The sequence below is a fragment of the Pelodiscus sinensis genome, chromosome 7 (assembly GCF_052426305.1).
Source record: "Pelodiscus sinensis isolate ZL-2025 chromosome 7, ASM5242630v1, whole genome shotgun sequence".
Classification (NCBI taxonomy): Eukaryota; Metazoa; Chordata; order Testudines; family Trionychidae; genus Pelodiscus; species Pelodiscus sinensis.
The window spans coordinates 11911935-11920815 of NC_143058.1; the positions used below are offsets into that span (position 1 = coordinate 11911935).

Here is an 8881-nt window from a genome sequence, read left to right on the forward strand (position 1 = left end):
TCTGTCAGCTACCATTGCTGCCAGGAGAAGGTGGGGGGCTTGAAATGGTCATAGCAGAGGGGAGTTACTTACCATAGATCTGGAATTCACTAGGGAAGGGAATGCTTGAAACCTTGCATTTCCATATGTTTTCTTGAGTAGGCAATTAAGGTAGACTAATCCTCTTTGTTTTTTTGAGTGTCTGTAACTTGAAATCTGTGTGGGGTAGTCAGGAAGCAGACAGGTATGTGAAGAAGAGGCCATATTCCCAAGGGAAGGTACATGGCAGGAACAGGTGCAGCAAGAGACGACCAAACTTAGCAACTGGGGGGGGGGGAGGGGGGGGGAGGGGCAAGTGCAATGTGAGCAATCTGCAAGGAATACTGTAATAGTATAAAATGGCAGATTACAGCTGCCTTTATCTAGGGAGGTGTGATCCATAGGGATAGTGACTCCCAGTATTGTCTGAGAGACAAGGGATCTCAGAACAGCTTTTGCACATGACGGTTCCTAGCATGCAGTGTAGTATGGGGGGAGTAACTAAGGTCCCAGCTCCTGAAGTCACATGAGATCAGAATCTCAGCTTCCATTTTTTTATTTTTCATCAGATTATTTTTTTAACATTCGTGGATGCAAAGAAAATGTTGAAAATATGATTCAAGGGTGAATGTTGTCCATCTGAATCTGCAGTATAAAACATTAGCTGTAAGAGACATGAACTTGTTCATTCATTGTTACCGAAACCTACTGTCACTCCACGGAACAACAGTATCATAGTAGGGATCCACAGGTGCATCATGTCCAGGGCCTTAAATTGCCTTAATTTGTCTCTGATGCTCTTCCCAATTTTTAGCCCAAAGGTTACCAAGCAACACTGCCATAAGTATTTCACATGTTGGACAGCATATCTCCTTTGAAAATAGTTTTGGATGCTTCAGACAATAACTTCCAAATGAAAGAAGCCTGTAAGTATGAAAGCAAAAGACCGCAAGCAAAAGTGCTGCTGACCGTAATGACACTGTATTGTTATGAGAAGGGGACCAGTTTGGTAATGGGTGCATGCAGAAATTATGTCTAATACCAAGATGAAATATTGTTTTTCTTGTTAAGCAGTGTGATGGTGTTGGAATGTTATCATTTCAGTAACCATTCTTTATAGTGGGGGGGAGGGTCCGTGCCATATTAAGTGATAAGAAGGGTGTTTTCTTGTATCTTGCAGTGACGTTTGTCCAAAAGAATGCCCTGGAATACTGCCAGAGAAAGCTGGCAGTGCTTCTTATTATGCCTTTTATACAACAATGGAAACCTGAATGTTTATTTTATTAATAAAAATGAAGTTTTTTTCCCTTAACCAATTTCACTGACACTATGTTAAATCCCAATGCTATTTCCTTGAGCTGGAGAGAATACACGGGACATAATACGTTGCATATAAGAGTTAAATGACGTAAGTTCAATGCTCCTCTCCCAAATAGATTCTCCTGTTTCACAAACATAAGGTAGTCATATGAGGCCAATATCACATCTAGCCAGAATATTTTATGGATTTGTGTTAAACTAGCTGAATAATTGCAGAGGGATTTCTTGGTGGGTCTTGCATTCTCAGATACAGGATACTGCAAATTACTAAGGGTATGTCTACACTACCCCGCTAGTTCGAACTAGCGGGGTAATGTAGGCATACCGCAATTGCAAATGAAGCCCGGGATTTGAATTTCCCGGGCTTCATTTGCATAAGCGGGGCGCCGCCATTTTTAAATCCCCGCTCGTTCGAACCCCGTGCCGCGCGGCTACACGCGGCACGAACTAGGTAGTTCGAACTAGGCTTCCTAGTTCGAACTACCGTTACTCCTCATGGAGTGTAGCCGCGCGGCACGGGGTTCGAACAAGCGGGGATTTAAAAATGGCGGCGCCCCGCTTATGCAAATGAAGCCCGGGAAATTCAAATCCCGGGCTTCATTTGCAATTGCGGTATGCCTACATTACCCCGCTAGTTCGAACTAGCGGGGTAGTGTAGACATACCCTAAGTAGTTCAAGTGGCAACTGGGATTAACATGTACCAATGAGATTTGTTGCTCACTGATTCACACTAGATCCTTGAAATAATATGAGTTTCTTTTTTTTTCCAGTGGAAAAATACATAGTTCATGATCCTGCTGTCAGTGTGGAAATTGGTCCTTGAATGTGATGAGAATAGTTTTCCTCAATTACTAAGGGCCAGATTGTCATGTATCCTGGAGAAATTTAAGAGAGTAACCCTAGAGAAAGGCAAATTCTGCATGTTTGCCACTCGCTGAATTTTTTCTGGATTTTCTTTTCTCCTCCCACCTTTTGCAGAGAAAACAGCAAGTCCAGCCTCTAAATCTTATACATGTAATGGGGAAGTATTGGAGATTCCTGTCTATCCATGAGTGAAGAAGGTAGTGAGTCTCTGACTTCTCACAGCATGGTTCAAATGGAAGGGCCTGAAAAGCTCTGAATAAAAGAAAATATAGACTGGGCTATTTTATCTTTTGTGTATACTTCTAATGGGACATTGGAAATGTTTTACGGTTCCTTTGCCATCCTCTTCTTGCCCGTTCTCTTCTATCATGAGGACAACACATAAGCCTAAGTCTCCACTCATTAACTGCTGACACTTGGCCTCCTTTTTAACCGTGTGCATGTGTGAAAAAGTGTGCAAGAAAAGAAAGAAAGTGAAATAATGTGAACACCAACAGGGGCTCACCACTCAGTGAGTTCTCTATCTAGAGGAGCAGGCAGCAATACTTGATAGTGGATGTCCAGTTGGACTGGTTTTTTTCTTCATGTGCAAGAAAGAAAGCAGATGGAAGATCTGTCCCCCTTTTAATTTCGCATCTCTTCCAGGTGAAAACGTAGATCCAATACTGGCATCTTCACTTCTAACCAGGGTTTGGGGGAACAGAATGGTAGTGAGAGTTACTTCTCCCCTCCTGGCTCTCCCCATAATGAGCTGTAGTGCTGCTGGAACAATTTTTATATTGGGGGGTGCTGAAGGTGGAAACCACGTGTATGGGTTGTTATTACTTCAAAGCAGGGGGTGTGCTAGCACCTCTAATACCAGCACCTATGATGAGCTGTGTGGGTGGGAAGTGCGTTCAGTACATGAGTGGCATCTATTCTCTTAATATGTTCAGTGCTCAGGCTATTTCAGTAAGTTCAGAGGGCTACAATTGCTGATTTATGGTAAATTTTTTTATCCTATTCTACTTTCTTTATCATTCCCTGAAGGTGCAAAGGGAGCAGAATCCCCTCTTGGAGATTCCCCAGCAGGCAAAGTGTTGAACTTGTGCCTACCTGTAAAGCACCTATATTTTCCTCCCATCAACCTCTGCCACAAGGGTATGTTGGGGGAGAGCCAGGGAATGAATGGGAGAATACTCTGGCTGTCCCAAGCTGACAAGTGGTTCGTTAGGGACCACAGTTAGCTGGTGCAAGTAAAGCTGTTTTGACACGTGTGTTGGAACAAAACCCCACATAAATGGTTATTAGTTCTCAGCTTCTTCTCCCACCTCCCCTCCCGGGATGCCTAGGAGGGAGGAGGATAGCCTTCTATTGCTAGGTCAGTAAGCCCCATGCCCAGCTCTCCTGAGGTATATCTACACCACATTTTGGACAGAGGGTGAGTGAGCTTCCCGCCCCAGCTCAACAGAGTTCATACTAACACTCTTAAAATAGCGGTTTAGACAGAGCGCTGACATTGTGTCTCAGACTCTGAAGTCTGGGGAATAGGATGGGCTCCAACACCTGACCTCTAACCTGAGCTAACTTCAAAGCCCTCTCGATACAGCTATTTTTAGAGATCTATCCTAAGCCCTGTTAGCCCAAGTATGTTAATCCAGGCTGAGAGGCTGCTCCCCTGCAGTCTAAAAGACTAAGACTGTCACTTACAGCCCAGCAAAAGAGCAGGTAGTAGAGCAGGGGTGGGCAATAATTTTAGACAGGGAGGGGGCCACCCCAGAAGGGGAGGGACCTCTGGAGGAAGGGGCGGGGCCAGGACATCTTCATGCTCCTGACTGGCCTGAGGGTGGAAGAGCACATGAAGTATTTGCACCCACCACTTCTTGCCTAGAGAGAACTACCAGCTGTGCTGAACAAAAAGCCACAGTCCTCAGGGCATCAGGGCACTACACAGTTCCACACACAGTGCACAAGAACAGATGCTTTTCCTTGGCTGGCTATGGGAGATGTGATGTCTTGACAAGGGATCAGAAAGTAGAAATTATAAGGAAATCCCAGAGAATGGATTCAATAGTTTCCTTGCTTTGAACTTCTCAACAGAGGCCAAACAAAACCTTGAGAATTGATCAGTAATTGTAGTATTGCCAACCCCAAAAGGTGGGGGTGATAACGTGGGTTTCAACCCGTGAAAACATACACCCAAATAAATGAGTTGGTCTTTAAGATACCACAAGACTCCTCAAAAACAAACATGATTGCCTCTCTGAAACTTGTCACCATGCAAGGTTTAAAAACAATAGAATCCTTTGAATTTTAGTCGATCTTTTGATGGTCGATCGCTCCTTCCCTGACTCCAGTGGAAGTGATCATTATGAACTCTGTGACACGAGTGAATTGGGATCAAATTATAAAGATTTGCATAAAATTCTGCTGAATGGAGCTGAGTTTCCAGCTTCTCCCCTTAAGTCCATACCGCTACCTCGATACTGAACCCACCACATTAGCTCTAGTCCCACATTTGTCCCTTGCCCCTCAATGCATCTCTGCTCTTCTGGCAGCTTCAAGGGTTCTTCACTTTCTCCTCTCTTTGCCCAGGAATGGAAGCGGAGAGCACATTGACCCTTTTTCATAGGCAGGGAAGGAGGGAATTGCTAGGCCTTTTCTGCTCCTTCCCCCACCCAAACCCTTCTTGTGGCTTCAAAAGAAGAGAGGTGAGAGCTCCACTTGCTCTCTCTCTCTGATGAGCTGCTGTTCCCCAGGATGTCAGGAAGGCGGGGAAAAAAAGTCAGACAGAGTCCCCAGGAGTCTCCTGCAGAGTGAAATTTTCACAAGAGATGCAACTTCTGCATTACTGCAAGACTGGATCCAGTAGGGGCCAAAATCATGAGTGTTTGCCACTCTGCTCTACACAGAAAAGGATCTTTTGGTTGAGAGGCAAAGGACATATGAAAGAGGTTCCCAAACTGTTGAGCATCTCCCTAGAGGGGCCGAGAGGACTGTTTCAGGAGAAAATAAAGGAATGAGTGGATGTCCTTGGGGCAGGGAGGGACCCCTACCCAGCTATGCTTCTGGTTCCATGCCTGGGGCCTGGCTTCGAGTCCTGCATGTCAGGCTCTGGCTTTGCCCTGTCTCTGCTACCTTACCCTTGTCCACATCCCCTCTCCTGGAGCTGCAGCCCTGCTCCTGGCACCAGCTCCAGGGTAAAGGGACAGTCAGGAGTAAGAGGGGCATGAAGTAAAAAGATTTGGGACCGCTGGCACATGGGGTCATGGGCTATTGCACTCGCAAGAAAGTCCCCAATAGTCCTCCGGCACTGGCATGAGGTTTGCAGGTCTCTCTGTAGTTCCACACCTGGAGAGCACAGAGGAAACCGGGAACTTGCTGAAGCAGTCACAAGCCAGTCCTATGGACCAGGCTGACACAAGTCTAGCACAAGGTGCGGCAAGTCCTGTTCAGTCAGTGACCTATGTGAAGTGATTGGGGGCACTTGGAAGAATCACAGTTGTGTGACCACAATAAGTGGGGTGTGATGTGCAGACCTCAGTTGTGCTCTGAGTGCCACAGGCAGGGATCCCCTAGTAAGCTCAGCCGGACGTGAGCAGGATGGGGCTAGGCAACGGCTCCACTGAGCAGCCATAGGTCAGCAGAGGGCCGGGTGCTGCTCTTTCCCTCTGGCTGAGGAGAGGTTAGGGCGCCAGGAGGGGAAGGTTCCGTGGCAGTTAGAAAGGCAGTTGGGAGGGGGAGGGTCACTGAGTGGAAGGGTCTGGGCTCCTGCGAGAAGCGAGGTGTTGAAGGCAGCCGGGGGAGGGGAGTTCCTATTGGGGACCCTCCTATGCTGTGGCCCACAGAGCCGTAGCCACTGAGGTCCCAACAGCGCTTGTCCGAGCCGTGGTGCAGCTGGCGTGGGCCCATGGGCTGCGCAGGGCAGGGGCCAGCTCCCCCGCATGACGGAGACTCCATGACAGACTGAACATTGCAACAGGTAGGCCACTACTGCATGACCCACTGTGCACAGGCACAGACAGTAGCAATGGGCCTACCTGGGAACAAGGAGCCATTGCTGATGCGTTTATTCCCTGGCTTCTATCCGCCTTCCTGTCCCAAGGCCTCTCATACAATTTGAAATTATTTATTATGTGCGTTGTGGGAACTCTCAGAGAGCTTCTCCTGCACCCTCTCCCCTGGTTCTTGTCATGTAGACAGAGAGCAGAGCAGAAGTCTGAAGTGCAGACAATGCCATCTTCATGGGGGTTAGCTTTTAAGCAAACATATTCTGAAGCCCTTCAGACCAGTCAGGGTTATTTCTGTGTGCCGATAGAGTCTGCTCCCCAGTTTTCCCTTCTCAGCTCTGACACTGCAGAGCCTTTATTCCATGTCCACCTTCCCAGCTCTGACACTGCAGAGCCTTTACTTCATGTCCCGCTTCCCAAATCTGATGCCACAGAGTGTTGCCTGTGCCCCAGTTCCCCTTTCTCCTGTTCCCAATTCCCCCCTCCTCTCCTCTTTCTTAGCAGGTCCAAATAGACCTGTAGTGCACACTTCTAGACACACCCTTTACAATGTTTTGGCCTTCGCCCCGAGGCTTGTGAGAGTGAGAGAAAATGACCCCTCGGTCTCACAGGCCTTGGGGAGAAGGCCAATCCTTGTCTACAGACAATCCCCTAACCTCAAACAAATTATTCCCAGTAACCATGCAACACATCTCCATCATAATCAACCAGGAACCCACCTCTACAGTCAGGCCCAGTGCCAACTCTGCCCGTACATCTACACACGCGATTTCATCACTGGACCCAAATATATCAGCCACTACATCAGGGGTTCATTTAACTGCACATCCACTAAAGATTTATGCCATCAATTGCTAGCAATGCTCCCACTGCCATGTATATTGGCCAAACTGGTAAGTCTCTATGGGAAAGAATTAATGGATACAAATCAGATATCCGAAAAGGCAACACACACAAACTTTAACCTGCCCGGGCACTCATTAATGGATCTCAAAGTCACCTTGTTGTTGCAGGCCAATTCCTCAAGCCAAATACACAGGGAAGAGTTGGAATTTATCTTCATTTACAGGTTTCGTTCCTATCAGAGATGAATGAATGAAGATATTGGCTGGTTCCACACTACCTTCCACATCCTAATGACTTAACCAACCAACCTAACAATGGGTACTTACAGAGGTGCAAATTGTTCTTATCAGCTTCTTGTAACTTGAACAATCTAATTCATTATATTTTTATCTTTTTTTTTCTTTTCCTTCCTCCTTTGCCCCGCCTCCCTCCCCCTGCCTTCCTTTATTTATTCTTGGAGCTGGACTTTTAATACTTCAGTCATCTGAAGAAGTGAGTTGTGCCCACGAAAGCTCATGATACCATCTACATGTTTTGTTAGTCTTTAAGGTGCTGCTAAACTATTCATTGTTTTTTAAGTTTTTTGAAATGAGAGGGTCATGCTCAGCTGAAAGAACCTTATTAAGTCAGGGGCTTGATTGCCAAACCCCTGTGAAAGTAAGGCTTTGTCTACACTAAACAGTTTTTAGTGACAAGGCTGTGTCAATATAGCAGTGTTGCTAAAAGTCAGGCAATACAAACACTTTTTTGTGGGATTTTTGTCAACAAAAAGCTTCCACGCTCTACAAATGGCATTTGCTTTGTTAGCAGGAGGGCACTCCTGTCAATAAAACACTGTTTACTTTTCTTCAGAGGGGTACCGAGGTAGTCAGTAATTGGAAAAACTTAAAAACCAACAAATAGTCTTGCAGCATCTTAAAGACTAACAAAACATGTAGATGGTATCATGAACTTTGGTGGGCACAACCCAATTCTTCAGATGAATGGAGTTCTTAAAGGTCCAGTTTGGAAATAAATAAGTGACATGGGGGGGTAGGGAGAAGGAAAAAAAAGGAAAGAAATATTTATTTAGAGTGCCCATGCTACATGAAGCTGATAGAGAAGTTGCAAATTGTTCTTAAGCACCCATTGTTTGGTTTTTTATGTCATTAGGATGTGGAATGTAGTGGTCCATCCAGCCAATGTTTTTATTCATACTATATACATTGTCACTCAATTACCAGGGTAGACAAAGCCTTAGGGACAGGTGTCCCAGGTTGGAGGTGTGGACTCTCCCTAATGAGGGCCATTCTTAAAATTTTTGGTGCCCTATGTCAGCAGTTCCCAACCACTGGGCCTTGGCCCGCTGCCAGACCGTGGACCTCTGGCTGCTGGGGCACACCGCTCTCACCCCGGCTGTTAGGAAAGGCCTGTCCTGCCCTGCCTCTCAGCCAACCACGGCCAGGCAGGGTCTCTTCCTAGCCAAGTAAGATGGCTTCCCTGTGTGTGGAAGGGCCACACAGAGCCGCCCCCTGCGGCCCTCCCACCACACAGGGAAGTCCCTGCCCAGTGCTGGTTGGCTGAGAGGTGGAGCTCCAAGAAGGAGATCTCCTAGGCCAGTGGTTCTCAAACTTTTTGGGTTCTGGAGCCCTTTACATGCATAAAAATTTATGCGGAGCCCCAGCGGTCCACTGCTTATATGTGTTGTACTTATGCAGAGCCCCAGTGGTCCATTGATTGTGTGTGTTGTACCTATCGATGTTTCCAGTTTGTCAACCTCAAAGAACCCCTGGAGATGTCTCACAGAGCCCTGGGGCTCTGCAGAGCACAGTTTGAGAAACACTGTCCTAGGCTATGTCTATAC

General features: G+C 46.7%; 1 long non-coding RNA gene across 2 annotated transcripts; it reads left to right on the forward strand.

Moving 5' to 3' along the window:
* Window positions 1–3: 3 nt before the first annotated feature.
* LOC112543796 (uncharacterized) lies at window positions 4–2481 on the forward strand. 2 transcript variants are annotated; one of them, XR_003087034.3, is made up of 3 exons: window positions 4–150; window positions 833–944; window positions 2110–2481. It is a non-coding gene; the product is annotated as an uncharacterized LOC112543796 (long non-coding RNA). The 2 variants fall into 2 exon arrangements; XR_003087036.3 differs by having other exon boundaries at window positions 49–223.
* The last annotated feature ends 6400 nt before the right edge of the window (window positions 2482–8881 follow it).